This window comes from Echinops telfairi, unplaced genomic scaffold (assembly GCF_000313985.2).
Source record: "Echinops telfairi isolate 266 unplaced genomic scaffold, ASM31398v2 ScPeMD7_60;HRSCAF=208, whole genome shotgun sequence".
In the NCBI taxonomy this organism is placed as follows: Eukaryota; Metazoa; Chordata; class Mammalia; order Afrosoricida; family Tenrecidae; genus Echinops; species Echinops telfairi.
In genome coordinates this window covers 11140111-11167769 of record NW_022103958.1, presented here as the reverse complement: position 1 = coordinate 11167769, position 27659 = coordinate 11140111, and the positions used below count along the sequence as shown (strand labels likewise).

Sequence of the window (27659 nt, the reverse complement as noted above, 5' to 3'; positions counted from 1 at the left end):
AACAAGATACCCTTTTAACTTCCTATGCCAGTAAGGAAACCCACTATTTTTAGCATTTTTTGGAATGGACTATTTGTCTAATGGTGGTACCATTGAAGGTCAATATGAAGGTTTCAAAGACACTTGAGTGTAATCTATTTTAATTAAATCAGTCCATTCCTCCTTTTCCTGGAAAAATAACTTTGGTTTGTTTTTGTAATAAGAAGGATCCTTGAGCCACTCTTAATACGTTTATCTCTGGGTTTGACAACATTTCAGGTACCAGGAAAGGGTTTCTTATCAGTCCTCATCAATTACAGGACTTGAAGCTGTTTTTTGAAGTGGCTAACGTGGTGAAGAACATCTGACTCATGTGGGACCACTGAATGTTGAAGTTTGAAATGTTGCTTAATTGTCATTCACTGTACAGCATAGTTGTGATACCTGTTTTGCTGTTCACAGTGATTGTGAAGAGTGGAGGGCAGAAACTGCTTGAGCTCAAACCTCCTCAGAGGAAAATGGTGCCAAGAGATTAAGAAAACGAAAACGTGATGTCCAATCACCTATCTTCGGGCTCTGAGACTATGTGCCTGAAGTGCTCTCCCTAGATTACTTTTTGTGACATAAACAATGCCCATTTTGCTTGAGGTATATGAGCTTGACTTCGACAATTAGCAAATCAAAGAACCTTGATTAATTTAGAAAAGGCATCAACTTGAGGGTTTCCTTGAGAGTCCAAAAAGTTTAAAGGGGAATTGCGTTAAGAGCTGAACAAGAACTATATTTGGAGTCTAGAAACCTCATTTCAAATTTTGGTCCAGTTATTTTATGAGGCAGATGACTGCAGGTGGCATCTACACTCAAAAGTGAAAAGGCTATAGTGATATTGCTGCCCACCTATCTTATAGGGGTCCTGACAAGATCAAAAGAAAGAATAAATGTGGAAATTTTCTGATCATTCAAAGGGTTGTGTAAAAGTGACGATGGGTTAAGTTTGCATGTTTTATTTGTAATACAGTGAATTTCAGTTTAAAAATTAGCTGGCACTTCTTTGCAAGGAGTTATTTTAGAAGTAATAATGAGTCATTATGAAGTTAATCACATGATGAGTTCATGAATTTGTCTCAAATTATCGAGTTTTAGGTCTCAGGTTCTTAGGGAACTTCTGAGGCAGAAATAGGGAAAGATGGAAAACCCGAGAATGGACTCAGGTGAAGATGGTGTTTATTCGTTCTTTCAGAAAACACTCAGGAGCATTGATTAGCAAGCCAGTAACCAAAAAGTGGCCGTGAAATATAGACAGAACAAACACCACAACTGTAGCTGAGGAGATAGACCAAAATACAAATAATTGAAATGTGATAAGTACTATGAAAGTGATAAGAATCAAATACTATAGAAGTAGAGAGAAGGAATCCACTATGGTGCTTAAAGATATTAAGAAACGTTTCAGTAAGAATTTGACCTTCAAGTACAGACAGTCCTGAGGAATAAAGTGGTTCTCCCGGGAGACAGAGATGAAGAGTGTCGGCAAAGTTTAGACCTAAAGAGATGCAACAGATAAGAAATTGAACTTGTTTTCAGAACATTTGGTTCCAATATTGGTTCTGTGGATATTTGACTGTGTGACCTTGGTAACATTATCTAATATCTCTGGTCTTATATTTCAATTTATAAATGAAGGTGTTACATAAGCATTACTATATGTCCCATTGCAGAGTACCAAGTGAATCCCAAATCATGGTGAGCCCGCATGTGTCAGAGTAAAACTGCCACGTAAGGTTTTCAAAGCCTACATTTTGCAAATAGCCAGACTTTCTTCCGAAGCACCTCTGAGTACACTTCCAACGTCAATGTCCATCTAGTGGCTGACATCGTTAATGTTCCCGATTTTCACTAACTAGAGACATGTCGCACTAGTTACATAATCTCTCTTCCACTTGAGAAGGGGTGGAGTCTGGCCATTGAGGGCGGGGCACTATAAATAGCTCCTGGAGGCTGGATACAGATACTCCCTGGGAGATATTCTTGCTGACAAGCCATGTGGAGCTAAGCTGATGGCAGCCAGAGCCTTGGAGCTGAAGGAGCCACAAGGAGACCCACGGCAGCCTTCAGATGCTTCCATCATCGCTGCATCCACAAGACTTCCCACCCACTGGCCTGTGGTCATCCTGCATTCAGTGTCAGTGCCTGGCTGAATGGTTCTACAGAGGAATTTATGGTCTAGTATTGACATACGTGGTAATATTGAACTTATGAACTTGATCTGGACTGGGCTGGGATGCATTCTTTATGTATTATTGCTCTCTGACATAAATGTTCCTCTTACACACGTGAGCGGCAATGAGTTTGTTTTTCTAGTCGATCCAGACTAACTGCTGTGCAGATACAAAATGTTGAGGGCTGGGAAAGGTAAGTAATTTGACAAGAAATGGGGACGGATGTACAAAACACTCACTGTTAAGGAATGAATGCTGACTCATAGCTACTCTACAGGATAGGGTAGAACTGCCCTTGCGGGTTTCTGAGACTGCCCCTGTTTATTTTCAGGAGCAAAAAATAACATCTTTCTCCATTGGATTGGCTTGCAAAGCACAGTCCAATGCATAGCCACTATAACAGCAGGGCTCCTTCATGTACAAAAGAAGAATGGCTAAAATTGTTCAAAGTCATAGCTCACTGGAAATTAATCCTTTGCTACAGGTTTAATGTTTTCCATGAGTATGTTTGTGATTGGGGCCTGAGACTTAGAAGAAGGGCTGGTTAAGTTTGATGAGTAATCAGACATCTGGCTAGAGTGTGTGCTCTATGTCCTCCTATATATGGGGAAAAGGACAATAATGGCCTGCTATACAAGGAAATTATACCTTTGTGCTCTGACACCATAGGAATTTTCCCAGTAGTTGAGACGATCATAAAACTGTGATCATAAACAACATGTTACTCTAAATCAGTCCCTAAAGTTCCCTGTGGTGAAGCTGCCCTTCTCTATTTGTAGTTTACACCTCAAGTGAATTACTGTTCCCGGTAAAACACCTTGAACTTCTGAATTAGCACATTTCTGCACCAATTTTAATTTGTCTTGCGAATGGCATCAAAGATGAATCTCATATTCTCACCTAAGAGACAAATAACATCACCTGGGGATATGTTCCCAAACTTGACGATAGTATTTTTACAGTTGACTCCCATGATATGTCAACCACCTCCCAAGTATTCATTCCCCCAGTAGATGAAATGGTCATTCTCCCAAAAGTATCCTAAAGAATAGACCAGACTTTACATAGCAGATCCTCAAGGAATCTCCCAAAATATTAGACTTAACCTTTAATGGACACTTTTGGTATTTCCAATGTTAAGCTCGTAACAAGTAGCAGATAAATAAAAGCTGCATCTGGCATTGTGTTTTTTTCAACCGTGTCTCCAGTTCTATTCACATTTTAAAACTAAGTATAGTCTATTCATCATTAGCATCTCTCCATCATTAAGTGAAATCTTGCTATCCTTTTTTTAAAAAACACAAAAAATTTTTTTCTTTCCTTCCCCTTCTCTCCCTGAGCTTCTGACTGTCAGAGCTATGAAGAACACTTCTGAAAGAGTGAGTTGAACCTTGACCTTCAGCAGCAAAGGAAGCAGCAGGGGGGGGGGGGTGTGCACATTGAGGATGACCTAAAGGTGCTTAAAAGTTTCAAGATTTGCAAGAATTTGTTGTTATCTCATGGTGCAAGTAACTCCCGCTGCACTTCACAGGTATCCAGATTGGATTCCAGGGTAGCGAAATAGATTTTCCAATGTGCCCAGATTTTACCAAAAGGTCAAATCAGCACTTAAACCTAGGACTTTGACTCAACATTTAGCAATGGGCCTTTCCCATGTCACAAAGCATCATAAGTCTCTTGGTTCATCATTAGCATCTCAAGTTCTAGTATTTAGAATGTATTTTGGGGGAACTTATTTCTTCAATAGGGTTTTGCATTTGTACACGTTTTTGAAACATTATGCTAAAGCATGAGAATCCAGCAGACTACTTGTCAACTCTGAGCAGCATCCAGCAGAAAGCACTTTTGGAGAGGGAGGGAAAGAACAGGCTAGAGAAAGGTAAGAATAGTGAATGATTTTGGCTCACACAAGGGGCTGTGTTCATGGAGTGATAATGATACAGTATTAAGGCTTGAAAGTGAGAGCAGAGATTAAAAGTCAGGAGGCCAGTGGGAGGGAAACAGGAGTTGGGCAGAAGATCAATTTCCTTCTCCTTAGTGGGTCAACCAAGAGCCCTGACGGTCTGGTGGTTATGCATTGGGTTGCTACCCCCAAGATCAGTAGTTTGAAACCATCACCCTACACACTCTAAAGGGGAAAAAAAAAAAAAGGGTTTCTTTACCAGGAAGACTGAGTATTGGAAACCCACAGGGGAAGTTAAACTTTGTCCTATAGGGGTCCTAGTACTAGGTCAACTAAATTCTATCCAGGATCCTTGTGGCTTCTATTTTCATAGGAAGCAGAAGGAACAACTGAGCTCCTTGGGACCGCTACTCAGGGTTCATGTTTGGAACCTCTGTGTTAGTAGATCGTGGTTTAAAACCAGCCTAACTAAAAGTGGGGCTTTGTTTCCTGCATACCTCTCATTTTAAAAATCTGATATTTATAGAATGTAAGTTAGAAATTTTATATTGTCAAAGTTTACCCTCTCAAAAAAAAATTTCAGCTAGATTCGTCCCTAGGGCAAACCACTTTGTTGTGGATGTTGGTGGCTTTAGAGTCCCTGCCAACTTACAACCCCATCAGCACAGGACAAAGTTATTTCATTGGGATTTCAAGACTACAACCTTTCAGAAGCAGATCGTCACTTCTGTCTTTCTTTTCTTTTTTAATTATTTTAGTGAAGGCTTGTACAATTCTTATCACAGTCCATACATACATCCATTGTGTCAAGCACATATGTACATTTGTTGCCCTCATCAATCTCAAAACATTTGTCCTCTACTTTAGCCCTTAATATCATTTGTGCATTTCCCCCCTCCCATCCCCCTCCCCCCTCCTCATGAACCCTTCATAATTCATAAATTATTATAGTTTTGTCATAAGTTACACTGTCCGATGTCTCCCTCTGCCCTCTTCTCTGCTGTCCATCCCCCAGGGAGGAGGCTATATTTAGATTCTTGTAATTGGTTCCTCCCTTTTACCCCACATTCCCTTCACCCTCCAGGCACCACCCTTCTCACCACTGGTCATCTATCCTGGATTCCCTGTGTTTCAAGTTGCTATCTGTACCAATGTGCATCCTCTGGTCTAGCCAGCTTTGCAAGGCAGAATAGGGATCATGATATTCGTGGGGGCGGGAGGAAGCATTTAAGAACTAGAGGAAAGTTATATGTTTCATCGTTGCTACCCTGCACCCTGATTAGCTCGTCTCCCCCCACAACCCCTCAGCAGGGGAGTGTTCAGTTGCCTACCAATGGACTCTGAATCTCCACTCTGCACTCACCCACCTTTACAATGACATGATTTCTTGTTCCTTGATGCCTGACACCCGATCCCTTCAACAGCTCATGGTCACACATACTGGTGTGCTTCTTCCATGTGGGCTTTGTTGCTTCTGAGCTAGTTGGCCGCTTGTATATCTTCAAGCCTTTAAGACTCCAGAGGCTATGTCTTTTGATGGCCAGGCACCATCAGCTTTCTTCACCACCTTTGCTTATGCACACCTTTGTCTTCAGTGATCATATAAGGAAGGTGGGCACCCACTGATCTGATTTTTAGTTCTTTGATGTCTGATAACTGGTCCCTTCTATGCCTCGTGGTCAGACAGGCTGGTGTGCTTCTTCAATATGGGCTTTGATGCTTCTCAACTAGATGGCTGCTTGTTTGTCTTCAATCCTTTAAGACCCCAGACACTATATCTTATGGTAGCCGGGCACCATCAGCTTTCTTCACCACCTTTGCTTATGTTCACATTTTTTTTCAGCAATCGTTTCAAGAAGGTGTGCATCCTGGAATGCCAATTTAATAGAACAAAGTGTTCTTACAATGAGTCAGTGATTGAGTGGAGGCCCAATGTCCATCTGCTGCCTTAATACTAAACCTATAAATATATGCACGTAGATCTGTTTCCCCACACTCTTATATAAATATATTTACATATGTACATTCCAGTCTTAAAACCGCTATACATACCCTTTGTCCGCTAGTTCTTTCCTCTATTTCCCTTTACTTTTCTCTTCTCCCACTATCATGCTCAGCCTTCATTTGAGTTTCAGTGATTTCTCTCGGTTACATTGCCCTTGCTGAATCCCTACCAGGCCTCTCGCACCCTCCTTGCCACTGTTTTTGGATCACTTGTTGCTCCCCTGTCCCTGGGTTGGTCAGCACGTACAGATCTATCTATCTAGATAAGATAGACTGGATGAACAGTCTGGAGGACCAACAGCTCCAGGGGGACGGGGGAGACGGGAGGCGGGGGTAAGGAGGTGGTGCTGACACTTCTGTCTTTCAAGGCAACTCTAGTGAGATAAGAAAGTCAATAGCATCAGAGAAGTTTTATATACTGTGTCAGATATTGCTTAAATACATTCATTTATGCCTCTGGTTTTCTCATCAATGTTCTAAGATAGGCAATATTATAACCTGTCTTTATCAGTATGAACACTGAGAGTTAGAGACATTTTTTACATTTTCAAAGTACACAGGTAATGTGTACTACTGTCTCTATTTGAACACAAGCAAATAGGTATCAGAGCCTGTTTTTCTAAGTGCTACCTGAACTATTGAAGTTCTGTTGGCACAATGATTATATATTGGGTTGCTAACCACAAGGTCAGCAGTTTGAAACCACCAGCCACTCCCTGGAAGAAAGATGGGGTTTTTTATTTCCCTAAGGAGTTAGTCTCACGAACTCACAGGGGCAGTTCTACCCTGTCCTATAGGGTTGATAAGAGTCAGCATCAATTCAATAGCAATGAGTTGAGTGAGATTTTAGCTATTTGTATTTTTTAAGTTATAGCTATATTATAATTGTGATCATCAGGATTCCTTACACAAATATTCTTCTATAAATATCTATAGACTAATATGTGATTAATTGAATCAAAACACCCCTACTCAATGTGAGTCACAGGTTTAATGAAGAATAAACACAACCAAGGTCACTGAAGAGAAAATACTGACCTCCTACCATATGTCAGTTGCCAAGTAAGTTCCTTGTTGGTTGACTTGTTTTAAGACAGATTTATTTATTGGATTAAATTGTCTAAGTTCTTTGGCTCATTTCTAGTGCTCTCTTAACTGGACATGGTGTGACTCTCTCAACAAACCATAGTTTTGTTTAGTTGTGTTTTTATCAGAATAATACCACACAAAGCTTGAGAAATGAACATTGGTTGCCACATGGTAGAAAACTAAGTACCAGGAAAATTGTGCCCTCTGGAAAATTGGTTGTTAAGAACTGGGGTTTGGGATAATATTTGTACCTGAAGAAATCCATCAGCCTCCAAGTGAACATTCAACCTATGTGTCAGTCCCAACCCCCTATTGTCTCAGCTGTCTTCTATGCTCTTGCCTGCCAATGATGCTCACCAGCAACAAATAGATACTGTGCCAGCTTACAGGCATCACAATGCCTCAAAGAGTAACTCAACCGATTGTAAGGCTAGTAGAGAAATCCACAGGGACATTTAACATTAAATTAAAGATTTTGATCTTATCTTTTTACTTACTGACTATACACTAAGTTCTAATTTTTCCAAACACTAGGAATTTCTTTGTTTTGCTTTCATCCTACTTGTGTAAGTATAAAAACAAACATTTAATCCTTTGACTTTCTAGAAGACAGGTCTTTTTTGAGAAAATGGTGTTTAAAAATAAAACAAAACACAGAAAAACAGTGAAAGTCTTTCTTTCCCCTTTATCTTTCCACGAAAGGAATAAATAAAATTTTAAAAGTGAAAAGCAATATGAGCTTTAGTAATTACTTAACCCAAGCCCCCTATATTTTTAATATCATTGTATTGTGCACTCTTACAGCTTTTTTAAAATTAAATACTTTTCTTGGGGCTCTTATATCTCCCTTCACAACCCATACATTCATCCATTGTGTCAAACACATTTGTACGTATGCTGCCATCATCATGTTCAAAGCATTTTCTTTCTACTTGAGCCTTTGATATCAGTTCCTCATGACCAAGCCCCTTATTTTAATAAAAGAAAACTGCAGGTCAAAAATTAAGGACATTTCCCAAAGTCACTTGCTTAATTAAAAACAGAATCATGTTTTGACAACTAATTTCCCAGGTAGTTGCTTGTGCCATACACTTTTGTCTTTGCTTCTGTGACCATGACAGTATATTTATCCACTCTAAGTATGAATGGGCTCAAACGTAACTACTGTGATGATGGCTCAGGACTGAGCAATGCTTTGTCCCCTTGCTATGAAGCTGAACCAATGCAGCCACACTTAATAACAGCAGAAACATGGTGGAGGGTAATACAATTGGGTAGCATAACTTTGATGATTTTATCATTTTTATAATGGCATTACTAGTACAAAAGACAGGTGACTTAAAACTACATGTTAGAGCAAAATATATATATAGTAGAAGCTCTTGAAAATATATAGCAAGATATCCATGCTGTTGGATGAAAATTAATTAACTGGGGACATACATTTTCAAATAACGGTAAACCTCTCAGAATTTACCTAAAGAGTTGTCAGCAGGATGAAATGTATGTTTACTCTCCACCTTGGCAATTATCTGGGTCTTCAAAGAACTTGGGATAATTATATTTAAAAGCACATTATTTTAAAATTGGGTGGCATTTTTTAAAATATCACATTAATTGTGTCATCACTAGGACAAGACAACACCCACACTTGATGGTTATTATAACAATCCTTCATTAGTACATGTATCCAGATATGGGACAAAGGTCAGGGAAAACACTCATTCATAAAATCTGCCCTTCCTTCTTACATCTATGCTAATTTGGCTCATTTATATAATGTTCATACAGTACAGTGGTAACAGGCAATCTATAGATGCAAATGAACCTCCAGGTCGTAGCCTGGAATATGTGTTAAATAATTTGGTTAGTGATTATGATAAAATACATTTTAAAAATTTGATCTTTCTACAAGAGGAAAAAATAAATTTATATAACTTAGATGAATACAGTTACATGTGCTAATCAATGCACATATGTACATATTAGAGGGCTTCAAAAATTTCATGGGAAAATTCTATTATTTTTTATTCCATTATTCCATGAATATTTTGAACCTCCAAATTGAAGTACATTCATATAATTATAGAAACTACAATTTACATAAACATCAAAACCAAGAACCATTCTCACTGCTAGGGGTCCATTTTGGTTGATAGCAATTTTATAGGACTGAGTAGAATTGCTGTTTTTGCATTTCCAAGGCTATAAATATTTTGGAGGCCAGAAAGCTTTACCTTTCTCCTATGAGGTTTCTGATGTGTTCAAGCTTCTGTTCTGTGGTTGGGAGCCAGGCATATCACTGACTATATGATATAAAATAGCTATAGTCACTAAAGAATCAAGGACTCAGTGACTAAGTGATTAGTCCCAAGTTAATCTAAACAAGGATATAGGTATACTCGTTTTCTGTTGCATGTACAAATGAAGAACACTTACTGCATAATAAGTCAGCTAAGGATCAGAGAAGAAACATTTGGGGATGCTAAAACATTATACATTTCAAAATATTACAGTGTGCTTCCATAACACAAGTCTCAATATATTTTATTAATGGTAGTCTCACAAATCATATTACCCATGATTAAATTAGAAATCAATAACAGAAGGAAATTTGGGCCACACACAAAGATGTGGAAATAAAATGACATACTCATAAAAAAAAACAGCCACAAGGAATTAGAATACATTTTTAGATGAATGAAAACATAAAAACAGTTTACCAAAATGTATGGAATGCAGGAGTAGCAGTGCTCAGAGGAAAATGCATAGTTCTATATTGCTATATTAAAGAAAGAAAGAGTGAGGAAATGAGGTTTTTAAACTCAATAGCTTAACAACACTGTAAGATATTAGAGAAGGGCCAAAATAAACACAAAGCAAGCAGCAGAAGAAATTAATAAGGTAATAATAAGGTTCAAAGGAGAAATAAATTGAGATGAGAAAAAAGAACAGAAAAGAGTCATAAATCAAAAGGTTAATTCTTTAAACATTTCAGCAACATTCACAATCTTTAGTTATGTAGAAAAAACTAAAATTCAAGTATCCAAAATGAAATACAAAAGAGGAACCTTATTTCCAACCTAACAAAAATACTGAATATTATGGGTTGTGGTAGTTATAGAATTGTCACTTTAAGGATTAAGCATGTAGGGGTGAAGTCTAGCCTGTGAATCAGGTCACAGCCAATGAGGCTTCTGTGTGGGCATAGACTTCCCCTAAGAATTCTTTGATTTGCTGTATTTCCTCCTTGAAGGTGGGAGACTATCTGCTCACACCCTGGGAGACATAGCAGCTGACAAGACACATGGACCCACCCTGATGCAGAGACCCCTGCCAGTGCTGAAATGTTTCCAATGACACTGGATCCAAGGACTTTCTACCCACTGGCCTGTGATCTTCAATATTCGGCATCATTGCATGTGTTTTGTGAGTCTGAAGAGGACTTTATAGATTGTTATAGGACAAATGGGCTAATATTGGACTTATGGACCTGATCTGGACTGGGCTGGGATGTTTTCTCAATGTTTAATTGCTCTTGTATATAAATCTCTTTTTTATACACATCTGTGTGTCCATGGATGTGTTTCTCTTGTCTAGCCAGACTGACACATGGGTGAATACTATAATAATTGTGTGTCAAAAATTAGAAAACTTAGATGAAAGAGAGAAATCCCTAGAGAGTCACAACAATCAAGTGTACTCAAGAAGAAACAAAAAATCTGAATAGATTTGATTATAAGCTAAATATATTGAAGTTGGGAGTTAAAACTTTCTATGAAGGAAAAAACCATCCTCAATGGTTTTAATGATGAACGGTACCAAAAGATAAAGAAGACTGGAGGCCAGTGCTCCACAGGTGCCCCATGCCTTAGAAGAGGGCATAGTTCCCAACTCATTCTATAATGCCAGGCAAATATATTCTAAGCAAAGAATAGATATATTTTATCATCCCCATATGTTTCATCTCTGATGTTTATCTGACTTACCGGGCAAATAGGATTTATCTCACATATTCCATATGCAGTAAGGGCATATTAGTGTACTTTCATTTATACATGCAACAATATCCAATATTTCTTATGAATAAAGATACATTAATTCTAAATGACATAGTAGTGAATGGAATCCAGAAGTTTATAATAAAATATTTTAAATATATTTATGATAGTCAAATAGAATTTAATCTCACAAATTCCAAGTTGCACTTACAATAAAATTAAAGAAATTAATACTCTGTAATAATAACATATAAAAATGACCCGATGAACTCAGTTCCCTTCCACTCAGTGTCATACTTAAGGTCTAACAAAGACAATTAGACAATAAAGATAATTAATGTATCTTAGATTGTAAAGGAAGAAGTAAAATTTTATCTATTTACAAACCTTATGTATTTATATAGAGAAAATCTTAAGGAACCCACTTAAAAAAAAAACAAACGAGAATGAGTAAACCATTAAGTAATGTGGCAGAACACAAGATCAATAAACAGAAATTCATTTCTGTACACTATACCGAATTCATTTCTATACACTATACAATATACAGAAATTCATTTCTATACACAAGATCAATATACAGAAATTCATTGCTATACATTAGCAATGCCTAACCCAGAAATAAAATTAAGGGAATTCAAGTTGCAATGGCATGAAAAAAAAATACCTAGAAATAAATTGAAAGAAGATGTATATGATTTGTGCATTAAAACTTAACAAATAAATGTAATCTTTCCCCATTCACTTTAGTACACCCTGCTATCTTTTACAAAGTAAAAGTTATGGGTTGAGGTATATCAATAAATTAGGACACTTATTTTGAACTCTTCCAGCACTTCCACCTTTGCATTTGGAGTAAGAAAATCTGACATATTGAAAGTATTGGGAAGAAGCTTCTGCTTTAGTTTACTTCCTCCACTGACAAAATGAAGAACAAATGGTCTAAGAAGTAACACTGGACAAAGGAACTTGCACAACCCAACTTCTAGGCTCCATCTTTTTTCAGCACACTGGCCTTAACAGTGTTTGCCTTTTATTCGGATCCTGCTTCAAGATGTTTAATATAGCTATGTGAGGGCTTAGGTTTCTTTATATAGATCTACAAATACATTCGTTATATAGATGGACAACTACATTCCTCTCCTTTCCTGCTATTGTGTTGCAAGGTTATTTCCTTTTAATTTTCCAAATGTATATCTAAATTACAGACTCTTCCTTAGATGAGTTGGCTCATAGTGTAGGCTTAAGGATAAGAGTTGATTAGAAAGAACTAAAAATTCTAATGCAGCATATGCAGCTCTATATTTTTTGGTACGATGGTAAAATGGATATTTGACTCATGTAAATTCTTAAATGGTTCCAGAATTGGAAGGATAAAGTGAGATGTTATTCACTGTCTTTTCAAAGGGAACCAGCATGTCAGAAATTGCGCAATGTCATGAGTGTGCTGTACATAGGCAGGTCATCTGTATTGCAACAACAGAGAGAGGCAATGCTGACTTCAACCAGTTGTCTATGCTGTGGAAAAATAAGTTATATCTCCAAAATGACACCAGGCATCAAGCTCCCACCTGATAATCATTTTCACCTGGATCATATGGAATGTAGGCTATTTCTGGAGCTCATACTTCACAATGGACTCAGACAGTAATGTTGAACAGCATAGTTTCAGCTTTTCTAAAACACAAGGTGTTCACTCATGCCAGATGGAAGCAAGCTGATGCACTGCTCCTATAGCCATACTCACTGCTAACTGTGTCCCTGTTCTCCAAGGACAGGTAGCCATCTGTCCAGGATTTGTTAACTAGAGTTCTGCCTGGAGGTACAATGCTACGCAACATGGCCAGACTTCTGTAATACCCCCTAAGTGTATTTCCATCCTATTTATTTCAGTGGCAAGTTAGAGACTCCCTAAGAGAGTAAGAGATAGCGGAATGGGGATATGGTGGATTCCTTTTTCTCATGTACTTAAATATTCCAGGCTTGAGCCACTCCTCTGTCCTTTTTCCCTTACCCCTGAGCCCTAATTTCATTGACACTCCTATAACAGAGAGGAAACGATCCATCCTGTCTACTTTCCCCAGGTACGTTCCCTTTGTGTAGCCATGGTTGCCTCCAGAATTCATCAAACCTTCTGTGGGCTTCTCCTTTAAATGTCCCTTGGAGACCCTTTGATTCTGTGACATTGGTCCTCTTATTTCAGTCCTGTAATTGAAATAAATCGTGCAGAACTATACTCTAGGCATTTTTTTCTGTTTCCCTTTTTCTGCGCTGGCCAACTCATTTAATCTGTAAATTTTAAACTGCAGGGAGATTAATATTAATGGCCATATTAGTATGTAAAGGTGGCACTGAGATTGATGCTTCAACTAGAAAGTGGAATTGCCCATCTCTCTGAAAATTCCATGTTGTCAATAGCTAACTAGACATTCTTGAGACCTAGAAACTTTGCTTTCTTCCTTTGGAATATGATTTCCTTTCACTCAAGAATCTAACTGAGGGAGTGGAGGGGAAAGTGCCTATTAAATTTTAGAAGAAATCAGATTTACCCCCCATATATTACTCAATCTAGACCTTTACCTTGAAAGTAACTATCATTAACTAAAGATTATCAGTAATTTGAGAAAAATAATGAACACTGAAAAGAACACCTCTGATGAATTAACAAAATCTTTCCAAATGTTATTAAAATAAATACTATGCATAATTTAAAAATATATTTTAAATAGCGCTGTTAAAATCTTTTTAAGTATTATGAATTTAAATGATGGAGATCTAAAATAGATTAGCAGGAGCAGTTAGGTGAACTCCAGTCACTTCTGACTTACAGCGACCTTATGCCCAGAAAACATAACACGGCTGGTCCTGTCCATTCCTCACAATCTTTGCTATTTTTCAGCCAATAGTTGCAACTTCTATATCAATTCTTCAATAATTGTTTATAAAACTATCTTCTACAAAATCTTAAGTGCATGTGATCCTAATGATATTGTTAGACAATTCCTGCACTCTTGAGTCACATTTCATTGGAATGGGTACCAATATGTATCTCTTCCAGTTGTTTGCCCAGGAAGCTACCTAATAAATTTCTTGGCAGAGATGACAAAGTATCTTCAGTGCTGCAAAAATTAACTGAAATTTTTAGTTGATATCTGTCAATTACTAGAGTCTTGTTTTTATAGCTAATGCCTAAACTGCAGGTTTGATTTAATCCTTTAATACCATTAGATTTTGATCATATGCTACCTCCTAAAATGGTTGAATATTGACTAGTTATTTTTGGTAGAGTGATTTTGTGTATTCCTTCCACCTTTTATTGATGCCTCGGGTATCATTAAATATTTTATCCATAGAATCTTTCAATATTACAATTCAATACCTGAATTTTCCCCTTTAGTTATTTTGGTTGAAGAAATGCTAAACATGTTTGTTGCCTTTGGGTTTTCTAGCTTCATGACTTTGCATATTTCATTATAGTACGTTGTCTTCTAGAGGTACCCTTTGAAATTTTCAGTTCTTTTACTTAAACTTCTTTTCCCTCACTGCCCTGATTCTCTGTTCAGGAACATGGAGTTTAATATTGAATAAGGAAGAGAGAGGAGAAGAACGGATGCGTTTGAATTACGGTGCTAGTGAAGACTGTGCCATGGGCAGCCAGAAAAATAAGCAAATTTGTCTTGAAAGAAGCACAGCAGAATGCTCCTTAGAAGTGAGAGTTCATCTCACCTACTTTTAACATGCTACCAGGAGAGATGAGTTTCTGTAAAAGGACATCATGATTGGAAAAGCAGAGGGCCAGTGAAAAATGTCCATGGTCACTTCAGATCAAGTCCATAAGTCCAATATTAGCCCATATGTCTGATACCAATCTCTAAAGTCCTCTTCAGACTCATGAACACATGCAATGACCCTGAATGTAGGAAGATCACAGGCCAGTGGGTAAAAAATCTTGTGAATCCAGTGGCATTTTGAGCTTCTCAATGCTGGCAGAGGTCTCCACGTGGCTTCTCCAGTTCCCAAGACACTGGGTCTATCAGTGTAGTGCCATGTGTCTTCTCAGTAGAGTCTCTCCAGGAGTGCGCAGAGAGACAGAAGTGTCTCCTGCCTCCAAGGAGGAAATACAGGAGTTCCCAGTATTCTCAGAAGGCCATGCCCACACAGAGTCCTCATTGGTTATATCTTGATTGACAGGTCAGACTCCACCCCTTCACTCATAGTCCTCTCAAATTGACACCTGATTATGTAACTACCACAAAGAGGAAGATCATCCGTGAGTTGGATTGACACAGTGGCTGCAACAATGGGCTCAAATCCAACAATTGTAAATAGGACCTAGGACTGAGCAGTGCTTCATTTTGTTATGAATAGGGTCACTGTGATTTTGAACTGTTTGTGGTACTTAACATCCTTAGCAGGTTCAAGAGCATGCTCATGAATCTTGCTAACATTCTTTTTGACCTTGTATTTCTATCCTACCTTTTTAGAGACCTCTTTCTTTCATAGATTTTGTGCTCTCATTTGATTTTGTTTTTTTACACAGAGAGACAATTATTTAAGACCTTTCTTATAAACCTGCAGTTTGTTGACATTTTTTAAAAATGGAGCTATAAACTTTTAGTACAAATTAAACATGAAGTTCTTAAAAATCTCAACTTGATCAGATCAGAAACAATTAAAAAACCATTAAAGATGTATTGAGAATATCCAAGCTATTAAAAGAAAAAAAAAAGCCATTCCAAAAAGAGATATCGTTTAGTTAAAAACAAACAAAACTCCCTGCAAAGATAATGTTCTAATTATTAGGTCAAAAGGTGAAAAGCAAGCACTTAAGGTCTTCCAGTCCAATCTTTTCTTCATTGATTATTGCTGCACTTTCATATTCATTTTTTGTTGTTGTTGGATGACTACAGGGATGGTGGTGAAGATGGTAAGTCAGCATTCACTCAGCCCTGCCCTGTTTGGCTTTGGGAGCACATGAATCCTCGGCTGCGGATTGGCTGCCTTGGTCGCTTTGTTCTCCTGTGGTTTAGGGCTCTCTGGGCATCTGCTTCAGTAATTGAAGATACTGTACGGTGATCCTGACTTAAGGCGGCATCTGACATTGGGTCTCATCTTGATTCTCCCTCTCCTCACCCTTGCCATCCTCTCTAGCAGGGGTCCTCAAACTATGGCCCATGGCCACATGTGGCCCACCAAGGACATTTATCCGGCCCGCCGGGCGTTTTTACCCGGTTTTGTTTTTTTTACTTCAAAATAAGATATGTGCAGTGTGTATAGGAATTTGTTCATAGTTTTTTTTTTTAACTATGGTTCGGCCCTCCAACGGTCTGAGGGACAGTGAACTGGCCTCCTGTTTAAAAAGTTTGAGGACCCCTGCTAGCTGTTTTTGACGAGGAAGGAGTGTCATTCCTACCCTGTTTCCCAGAAAATAAGACAGTGTTTTATATTAATTTTGCTCCCAAAGATGCGCTAGGTCTTATTTTCAGGGGATATCTTATTTTTCAGTGAAGAAAAATACAGTACACATTTATTGTTTATTGTTTTATTAAAAGAGACCTTGTACTTCCTGTCTGCTCCAGTTGCGCTGCAACCAAGTGAGCTGCGCGTTGGCACCCACTGCTATGGTCCTGAGTTATGGTAGCTTCGGGGGGGAGGGAGGCTTCTTTTCGGGGTGGTTTATATTTCAGTGAGAGGCAAAACTGTAAGTAGGTCTTATTTTCGGGGGATGTCTTACTTTCAGGGAACCATAGTAGCACAATAGACAGTATTATTGCCTAATTCAAATTGACCAATTCGTTCCCTATCAACTCACTAATGCCTAGTGCATGTATTCCATTTCATTTTTAATAATTTACAAGTTTAAATCCATATTCAAACGTTTCATGTTTCATGTTTCAATTACGTATGGGTATTTGCAGCTGGTACTTCTCATTTTGATCCCTGCCACATCAGCAAATGTGTATTCTGAAAGCTGTACTCCATCCGTGTCAGTAATTTGGACCCTGTTTTGAGAAATCAGCTCTTTCCTTATATTTTGAGCACATTCCAAAGAAGGGATTCATCTTCTGGCCTTGAATCAGTCAACTTTCCACTGCTAGTCATTAGATTTTCACTAGCCACTTTTTAAAGAATTACATTACCAGTTCCTTCTTAGTATGCCTTAGTCTGGAAGTTCTGCTGAATTGTGTGCACCAAGAGTGACCTATTGCTATGTGAAAAACTGCTGATGCAGTTCGCAGGATCACAGTAAGTCACATCCCAGAAAAAAAATTGACAGATGAGTATCAATTTGAATACAATTATGAATATAGCTCTTTTAAAAAAATAACAGCTTTATTGACATGGAATTCACATAACATGGAATTCAATACTTTAAATATTTTTAAAAAAATCATTTTATTGGGAGCTCTTACAGTTGTTATTACATTGCATACATCAATTGTATCTGGCGTATTTGTGCATATGTTGCCATCATCGTTTCCAAAACATTTTTTTTCTACCTGAGTCCTTGGTATAAGCTCCTTGCCCACCCCCCTCACCCTTGTGAATCCTTGATCAATTATATATTGTTATCATTATTTCATAGCTTACACTCTCCCTTGTCTCCCTTCACCCACATTTCTGTTATTCGTCCCCTTGGGGGCTGCTATATATCCAACCTTGTGATGGGTTCCCCTTTTCTCCCTCTTCCCCCTCCTTGGCCAACCCCCCACCCTCATGATATTCCTACTCCCACTACTGTCCCTAAGGGGTTTATCTGTCCTGAATTCTATGTGTCGAGAGTTCTTCCCTGTACTAATGTGTGTTCTCAGGTCTAGCCAGATTTGTAAGGTAGAACTGGGTCATGGTAGTGGGGGGTGGGAGAAGCATTCAGGAACTAGAAGAATGATGTGCATTTTGTTGGCGCTATACTGTACCTTGGTTGAATCACCCTTCCTTATAACCCTTCTGTGGGGGGATATCCAATTGTCTACAGATGCGTTTAGGGTCTCCACTCCACCACCCTCATTCACATCAATATAATTGTTTATTTTGGATCTTTTGATGCCTGATACCTGATCCCATCAACACCTCATGATCATGATCGCACAGGCTGGTGTGCTTCCTCCATGTGGGCTTACTTGCTTCCCTGCTAGATGGCTGCTTGTTTAACTTCAAGCCTTTAAGACTCCAGATGCTATATCTTTTGATAGCTGGACACCATCCACTCTCTTCACCATATTTGCTTATGCACCGACTTCATCTTCAGCAATCATGTCAAGAAGGCGAACATCAAAGAGTTCCAGGTTATTAGAACAAAGGGAGCCCTTAAATAGAGGCCTCAAATCTGCTATCTTAGTATCTAAAACATAAATATATGTATTTTGGCCGCTATCCCTTTCGTTATAAATTAATATATATATATATATTATATATATCCATAACTCTATAAATAGCTTTTGTCTCTTATTTCTTTCCTCTATTTCCTTTCACCTTCCTCCTATCCCACTATCATGTTCACCCTCCATTCGGTTCTCAGTAATTCCTCAGATACATTGCACTTGAGTAAACCTCACCAGGCCTCTAAACATACAATCAATTTTAGAATATTTTCTTCTTTCCTATACTCATTATTATTAGCTTCTCTATTTTCCTCAACCTCCCCTGCCATAACCCTAAGAAATTATTAGTATTGTTGCTGTTTCTACAGATTTACCTATCCTGGATTTCATCTAAAGAAAAACTTACAAAAACAAAGAGAAAAAAACAAAACAATGCATAAACAACAACAACATAAAACAACACCAACAATAACAAAATAAAACAGTGAAGTGATTGTATTTAAAAGAAAGCATAAACTAATAAAATCTAGGATATAATTTAAAATAGGTCAAAGGGAGAACAAATGATAAGGTGTAACATTTTAACCTAATTGCATCGATGTTAGTCCACTTTCCAATGCACGCTGTCTGAGAGCAAGGCTAATCACATCCCTGGACAATGGACAGGAGGATTTTCCAGAGGTTTAATACACGTGGACACTGTAAAGGGATTTTGAATTTCCATTGTTATCCATAGCTTTATGGAAACTAGGAGCTTAGAATTTAAGCTCGCTCCTCCGGTCATGGGTTTTATTATTTATAATCCTTGGATGAAACAAGCACACAAGCTGGTGTGCTTCTTCCATGCTGGCTTCCCTGACACATCACTTGGATGCTTGCTTATTTTAAGACAAGCCTTTAGGGCCCAGAATCTATTGTGTCTGATAACCAGGCACCATCTGATTTTGTCACTACAATTTGCTGCAACACTCATATCTTTAGTGATCTCATCACGAGAGAAAATATCAAGTAGGACCATGTCATAAAAACTAATTGTACTTGGATTATAACTATGATGAAGTGCTAGCTCAAAATCCAATACATGTCTATAGTTTACATATGCCTCTGGCTCAATGTAGAGAAATCATTATTCTTTTATTGGAGAGCACTATAAACCATCTCCATGTGGCATATGGTAGGTGATTTTATTAATAGTATCCATAATTTAGCCAATGTTATAGAATTTCAAATACTATTTAGATAAGGAAAGTATATAAATATAGGACAAGTCGGTGGTGCACCGGTCTAATACTCACATACTGTATATCACTCCTATATTGGTATACCCTAATAATCATTTCAACAGAGGAAGCCTCAACTCAGCTGAGACCAGTTTTTTTCTGTTGGGGAAGAGGAATAAGATCAAGCTGTGTATTCCATGAAACACTGTATTACATGCACCCCAAGTCAACCTACAAGGGTGCCTAGTGAACCTTAATGAGGATCCAAGTCCTGGGGGTTCATGTCTGCCTTGGAGAAGATGATTGAACTTTTGTTGTTGGTAAACCAGGTGGGCCAACCCACCGTTGGGGGAGGGCGGGATTTTACATTACATTACATTACATTTATAGACTCTCAAGTGGAAAATATGCCAGATACTATGTTCTTAATTAGACACTTTTGACTTAGTTTCTATGCAGATGTTAGTCCCCCGGGTCGAATGTTATAAACAACCAGGACTCTAGATTCTACCCTTTTCAAGGTACACACTGTACTTCCTAGACCACACCAGAACGTTCTGATTTGTAAACCCCATTCAATGTCCTTTGACTAAAGGTGAACCTGCCCTAGTGTGAGAAGTGGGCGACTGCTTTCTCAAGGATATTCCTTTGGAGGTCGTCAGACTGTAGTCCGTGGGTCTTTCTTTGAAGGGGCCCAAGGAATGCTGCTCTGGGAAACCATATGTTCGCCATTGTTATGCTTTCCGTGATTTCTTTATGACGCATAGCTAGTCTAGTAGGCATGTTCTGCCTTTGTTCAAGAGCAGTAGTGATAGTTTTGCCCTAACTCCAAACCTCATTATTTGTATAACCAGTGTCAAGTCACTTGAATTTTTAATATATGTGATTGTTTTATTGGGAATCCAAATGAAAAGATTAAGAAATCTCCAAGAATAGAGAACAATCAGGAAAATTGAAAGAAAAGGTGGGAGAAGTGAATTTAGAAGAAACATAAATCTTGGAGCTCCAAAAGACCCCTTTGTGGAGTCTAGGAACAAGAGAGCAGAGGCAATAGTCGAGATGAAACAATAATATAAAGACATTGACACACATTTAAAGAAAAGCCTGTCTTCAGATTGAAATATCCTATCTAGTTTTCAATAAACACAGATCAATATACAAACCTAATTTTAAAAGCTTTTAGAGAGTGTGTGGATGGGTAAGATGAAAATAGCATAAATTAAAAAAAAGAATTAAAAAAAAATGTAGGAAGAGACTAGCAGGTGCTAAAGAACAGTGGTACTTCTTAGGAGTCAAAAAATAATAACAATAACTTCTACATATAGACCCGGGGAAAGACTCTGTATTGCACTAACATCATTTTCCCTACCTATATCGTGGGGGTTCTGCAAGCAAACTCAATATTCATGCTTCACATCATAAAGCAAGCAATGTACAAACAAAGTTAATAGTCAAGATGTATGAATATTAATATAACAAAATTTGTGACGTGGCAGGTTGAGGAAAATTGAGCATGAACGAGTGAGGCAGGTTGTAATAATAATGTGGTAAAATCATAAATATAAGGACACTTTCAAAATGCAATGGCTTAGAAGGTTAGGCTTTCCTGAATGCGTTCTGAAAAGCATAAGTTACTTGAGTAGTATGAGAGCAAAGTTAAAGGGAAAAAGTTGTAAAAACCAGCTCACGAAAGTAGATATTATGTTGGTAGAGATAAAGCAGACAAAAAATGGTAAGAAGAAAAACCTTGATAACTGCAAAAAATATATCCTGAGAAGAAAGTACACGCAAAATATGTAATTAAGAGCAGAAAAGGCTTGAACCGTATGTGGAAGACATATGTTTTTTTAAAAAGAAAAAAAAGGTGTTGATTGGGAAATCATGAAAAACAAAATCTGTATGACATAATGGTATTCAAATATAAAGCAATTAAAGTATAGTTGACATTGAGGAATGGAGAGAATGTTGAGATAAGACCCATGTTTACCTTGTTACTTAAAACTCTCTTTTTAAATAACTCATGCAGGCAAGGATTTCCTTTCTTTTGAACTCAACCCAATTTTTTTTAGTCTGCATGGGATAAGGGTTACTTTACCATTTTTGGTTAAGGTTGTTATTTATTTAGAAGTAAACTATAAGCAAAGTACAAAATATACAAGAGAAAATGTTTAAATCTTCTGAAGTTTGACAATATAAAAAAAGTGATGTACCCGAGAGAGACCAGAAAAACCACAGGAAACCTGAGCAGGGGTTCTTGGATTGTACTAACATGGGCTTCATACTAATCTGATACAGATGGGGCCCTAGTGGCCTGGTCCATAGAGGGCTGCTCACTAGAAACGTAACTTTTCAAAACCCACCAGCTGCTCAGAGGGAAGAAATTACCATTTTTTCTCTTTCTTCAGTATTCCACAAACATCTTTGATTCCCAAAGCAATTATCTCTTTCTATGTCTTCTCCATGCCTTTTGTTTACACATCATTCTAAGGTCTGAATTTAAAGGGTAGTGTTAAGTACAATCAGCATTACACACACACACACACATACACAAACACTTCCCTTTCACAAGCGATGGTTTGAACAATTGGCCAAAAATTTAAGAGAATCTAGAATCCCAAATATTTTCAAAGAATCTAAAATAGCCCACGTCATATAAAGTCCTGAAACTTTTCATAAAATAGCATATGATCAAGAGCCAATGATATGAAAGGAAGACTTTTGAACCACATTGAGGAAATTAGCAAAAAACGTGGCTCCAAGAATTGATGGAATACCAAATGAAACCGATGAAGCCTCGGAAGCACACACTAGACTATTCCAGGAAGTTTGGAAGACAGCTACTTTCCCCACTGACTGGAAGAGATCCATATTTGTACACATTCTAAAGAAAGATACCCAACAGAATGCCCCCATTATAATACCATTCATTGTGGTGAAGATCATTCAACAGAGATTGCAGCAGTCCACTGAATGGGAGCTGCCGGGGGTTCAAGATGATTCACAAGAGGGCATAGAACAAAGGATATCATTGCTGGTTTCAGATGGATCTTGGCTCAAGGAAGAGAATGCCAGAAAGATGTTTACTTGTGTGTTATTGGTTATGCCCAAGGAGTTCGCTGTGCGGATCATAACAAACCTTGAGGAGAGTGGGGATTCTAGAACAAATCATTGTGATCATGTGGAAGTTGTTCATGGGCAAAAAGGCAGTTGTGTGAACAGAAAATAATGAAAATTAGGAAAGGTTTGTGTCAGGGCTGTATATTTTCACCATAATTATGCAAACAGTATGCTGCAGACATTGTCAGGGAAGTTGAATTATATAAAGAAGAATGAAGCAACAGGTTTGGAAGAGTCTTAATAACAATTCTGCAATATACAGATGACTCAACTGAGGAGAACTTGAAGCTGATGAAAGTCAAAGATTGGGGTCTTCAGTATGCATTGCAACTCAATGTAAAGAAGACAAAGCTTTTCACAACTGGACCAATGGTCAACCTCATGATGAAAGCAGGTGGGGTGGGGGAAAGTGAAGTTTTATGGATTTCATCTTACTTGGATCTCTCATCAGTGCGCAGGGAGACAGCAGTCCATTGGTCTAAAGAGGAGTTGCAGTGAGCACACCTGCCACACAAGAGCTAGGTAGAGTAGTGGAAAGCAAGAATGTTACTTTGAGGACGACGACGCACACACTCAGCTAAAACAAAGGATATCTTTCCTGATGTGAGATGTCTTCAATTGCCTCATAGGCCTGGGAAAATTAAACTTTAATAAAAGAGGCTGAGGAAGAATCCACGCATTTGAATTGTGGTGCCAGGGAAAATATTGGCAGTACTGGACTGTTAAAAGGTGAACTGATCTGTCTTGGGAGGGATACAGCCAGTGTGCTCCTTAGAGGGAAGGATGGCAAGACGTAATCTTACATACTGGGCACATGTTGCCAGGAGATGACAATCCCTGGAGAAGGACATCACGTTTGGTCATGTGGAGGGCAGTGAACAAAGGGGATGGCCCTCAAGGAGATGGGTTGAGACCATGGTCGTGACAATGGGCTCAAGTATTGGAACAACTGTGAGGACGCCTTTTTCTGTTATTTTGGGCATAAGGTCTCTCTGAGTAGAAGCTGATTAGATAGTATCTAAGAACCACCACCACCACCACAACAACAACATATCAAGTCCACTGAACAATTACATGTTCTGATAAGAATCACCATTACTTAACTGGAAAGCATTAGGAATGAGAGATGAAGTTACTCCCATTTTTGTTACTTTTTATACTTTTAATAACTCTTCCTTTGGGTAAATACAGTTTATTGATAATGTCTTAGGAAGTTTGAAACAGGAAGATAAAAATAGCCCAGATAAGCAGGCACAACACTATTAAAAAATGCAGGCAGTTTTGCGTAACCTAAACTCTTCATATTAACTTGCACTCCTTATATTAATCGTATCTGGATCTGGGAAAACCAGTCAAAGGACAGGTTGGTGACCTTTCCCCTCCAAATTCCTATACACAATCATTGGCTTCCCATTTGCAAGTGTTCTCTTACTTGTTTCAGTACAAACTTCCTGCTATATTGGGTCCAAATTCAACATTTGATGAATGCATCCCAATTGCATCCAATTCGGAAGAATAATGCAATTTACTTTAAAGCTCTCTCACTTGCATTGGCACTCATTTGCAGCCCCACTGTACCACTTTCATCTGCCTGTGTGGTGATTGTCAGCACTCAGGGATCTGTCAGTCAGCTTCAGGTTGCCCATCTCAATCAGAGGGGGGGAAATGACAAAAGGAAGCATTATGCCTCATTAAATGATATTACAGACACTGCTGTGCTCTAATCTGTAATTGAAAATAATTTCAAAATCACACAAAGAATGGCCTCCTGTGAATTTTCTAACACCTTCAAATCCAGACCCGTTTTTAAAGACATTTAATGATTGCATTATACAGCCAATCCATTCGAGCCAGCAAACCTGCCCCTCTGCATTCTTAGAGCAGGAGCAGAGACAAAGCACACCGTAATGAGAGGAGAAAAATTGGGACTCACAATGCTCTATTTCAGATGATGACTTTGGGATAAGTTTTCCTGCCTGAGACAGATACCCATCACACCTAGGGGGTCCCTGTTGTCGGTGCTACAGGGAAGCGCGACTCTTTTGCACACTGGCTATGTTTTCCGCTTCCTGAGGTATTTGTGCCAGGTGCAAGTGGACTCATATCCATAACTCAGCATGGAATTTGAATTGGTCCAGCCAAGGCTGTTGAGGAGACAGACTCGGGGCTTTCACTGTCCCTGGCTGACAATCAAGTTTCTGTCAGCAACAATGCACTCTCACGAGGAAAAAGCTAAGAAAAGAAAGCAACAAAGCAATTGCAGCAGCATTCCAACAGGTAGAGCATCTAGGGTGATTCACTCTTCCTTTAAAACAAATTCAATTTTACTTTCCTCCGGAAAGTATGACCCACTGGGGCCCATTTATAGACACCTGGATTTGAAACTCATTCAATCCAATATGATTTGGGCAAATACTAGACTCTAGACACTGTGGTACAAGCTGGTGGAATATGCATTATCTATGATAGGCACTACTATCTGGAGGGAAGTGGGGCCAAAAGTGAGATCAGGGCACAAAAGAAAAAAAAAGCCTATGCTTGAATTTAAAATCAGCTCACAATACAGAAGAAGTGAAAGAGCAATGCTACTGCTAAGTACTTTATGCTGGTAAATAATAAAATGTATGATGAAAGAATGTGGATTTAGTGACATTTCCTTTTTAGTGGCAGAGAATTCACATATCATACAATTTAATATTTCAATCATATTGAGAAGTGCTATGCAATCACCACCGTAATCTATTTGAGAACATTTTCTTCTTTCTCATAATTATTGTTAGCTCACCATTCCCCCCTCAAACTCACCTTCCATGCTCCTACATAATAATTCACCCGTTATCTCTCGATAGATTTACTTTCCCTGGATTTTACATACAGAAAACCATACAAAACAATATAATGGTGGCAAGGTGGGGAGACAGCAGTAACAAAAGAAAAAAGAGAAAACTCAATTGAAAAGAAAGCAGAAAATAAGAAAAACTTGAACAAAATTAAAATGGTTCCAAAGGGAGATCAAATGATAAAGTGTTGCATTTTAACCGGACCACATCTGTCATAATAAAATTTACAGTGCTCTGCCTGATCACAAGGCTATTCACATCCAAGGACTGCGGTCCAAGGTGATTCACTGAAGGCTTAATCCATGCGGAGACCTTGCAAATGGATTTTTGGCTTCCTCTGTCACCCACAGACTTCTGCAAATTGGGTATTCAGAAATTGTTCTGATACCAGTTCCTCCTCCAGATTTGGTTTTTTTTTCATGTTTATAATCCTTTTATCATACATGTTGGTGTGCTTCTTCCATGTATACCCAGTTGGTGCTTCACTTAGATGGCTGCTTAAGAGAGGCCTTTAAGATGTCAGGTGCTATTCTTTCTGATAGCCAGGTACCATCTGATTTCTTTTCCACACTTTGCTAAAGCATCCATATTCTCAATGATCTCTTCATGAGCACAAGTATCAAGTAGGGCTGTGGGTGACATTTTTTTAGAATTATACAAGGAAAGAATATGTTCATCAATTGAAAAACGTTTCTTAAATGATGTAGAGAGGATGGGTTACATTCATTATTATATCTCATGCACTAACCAAAGCTATAGTACATATTCCTCAGTCTAGTCACGTCACATTTTAATTATGTCTGCGATAACATTTTATAACTTCGGAAGATCTCCAGATGTTTCCAACTGTACAGATAGATACTAGAAAAAATGTACCACGGTTGTGGGGGATTTGCCATTTTTACTGACTTTTCACTGTGGTACTTCAGACGGAGCTACTACAGGACATACTTTATAGCTTGATACTGAGCAAGTGAGTGATTTATGCATGAATGAAGAAAGGCTGAGGACAGAAACTGTTATGAGTCATCAAATTCTTTTCCTTAAAAGATGGATGAAATAGTAAAATAATTTTTTTTACAGCTGTGTTATACTAACACCCAAACTAATTTCCTAACCTCAAATATCCATGGGCAATGGAAGGAAACTCAGCTTAATCAAATGGCATCCCTATATTGATTGTTGATCAGATCACCGTGTCCATTGAGTTTTCATTGGCTTGTTTCATTGAAGTTGTTGGCAAGGCCTTTGTCCAAGTAAACTTCCGTGTAGAAGTCCTGTTGACCCTGCCCAGCATTACAGAGACACCAAGGCTGCATTGACGGTGGCTCCTAATGATACATAAAATATCTAGGAATTGCACCAGGCTCTTTCCTTCCCTTCCCCTCAACCTCCAAGAGTATTCTGCAACTGAAGCAACATAATATACTAGAGTAAGAACAGTTTTCCAAAACAATATTGTTGTTATTGTTGTTAGGTGGCATCAGTTGGTTCCAACCAGTAGTGGGATTCAGCCAGTTCACATTAGTTCAACAGAATGGATACCTAATTTTTTATTGAGCTCAGCAAACCAGTTATTAAAATGGCACTCGTAATCAGGATTCTCTCTAAGGTGGACAGGTGCCCAACCTTAGAGGTGTAAGTTGGACATTTCCAGCTATAACTTGAAATCACAAATTTACATTCCTTACTATTTTTTAATGTTCATTTACAAAATGGGAAATGTTCATTTCATCCATAAGTATATTTTAAAAATTGGTTGAACTATGCTTATGATATTTATTCTTTTCACAAAAATTATTATTCTTTTGATGAAATATTATGCTATTATTCCCTTGCACTTGTTACTTCAGTAACCAAAAATAATATAAGCAGAAAAAGGGCCAAATAACCAGAGAGTAACATGCTGTCATTCATTTCAAACTCCCACGAGATATGTGTGAAGTTTGAAGTTCCTGACAGTGT

The 27659-nt window shown here is 38.2% G+C and overlaps 1 protein-coding gene across 2 annotated transcripts in view; it reads right to left on the bottom strand.

Moving 5' to 3' along the window:
• The window catches only part of LRRC4C (leucine rich repeat containing 4C), a 1557030-nt gene that overhangs the window by 399492 nt on the left and 1129879 nt on the right, over window positions 1-27659 (bottom strand). The gene's annotated exons all lie outside the window — the stretch shown is intronic.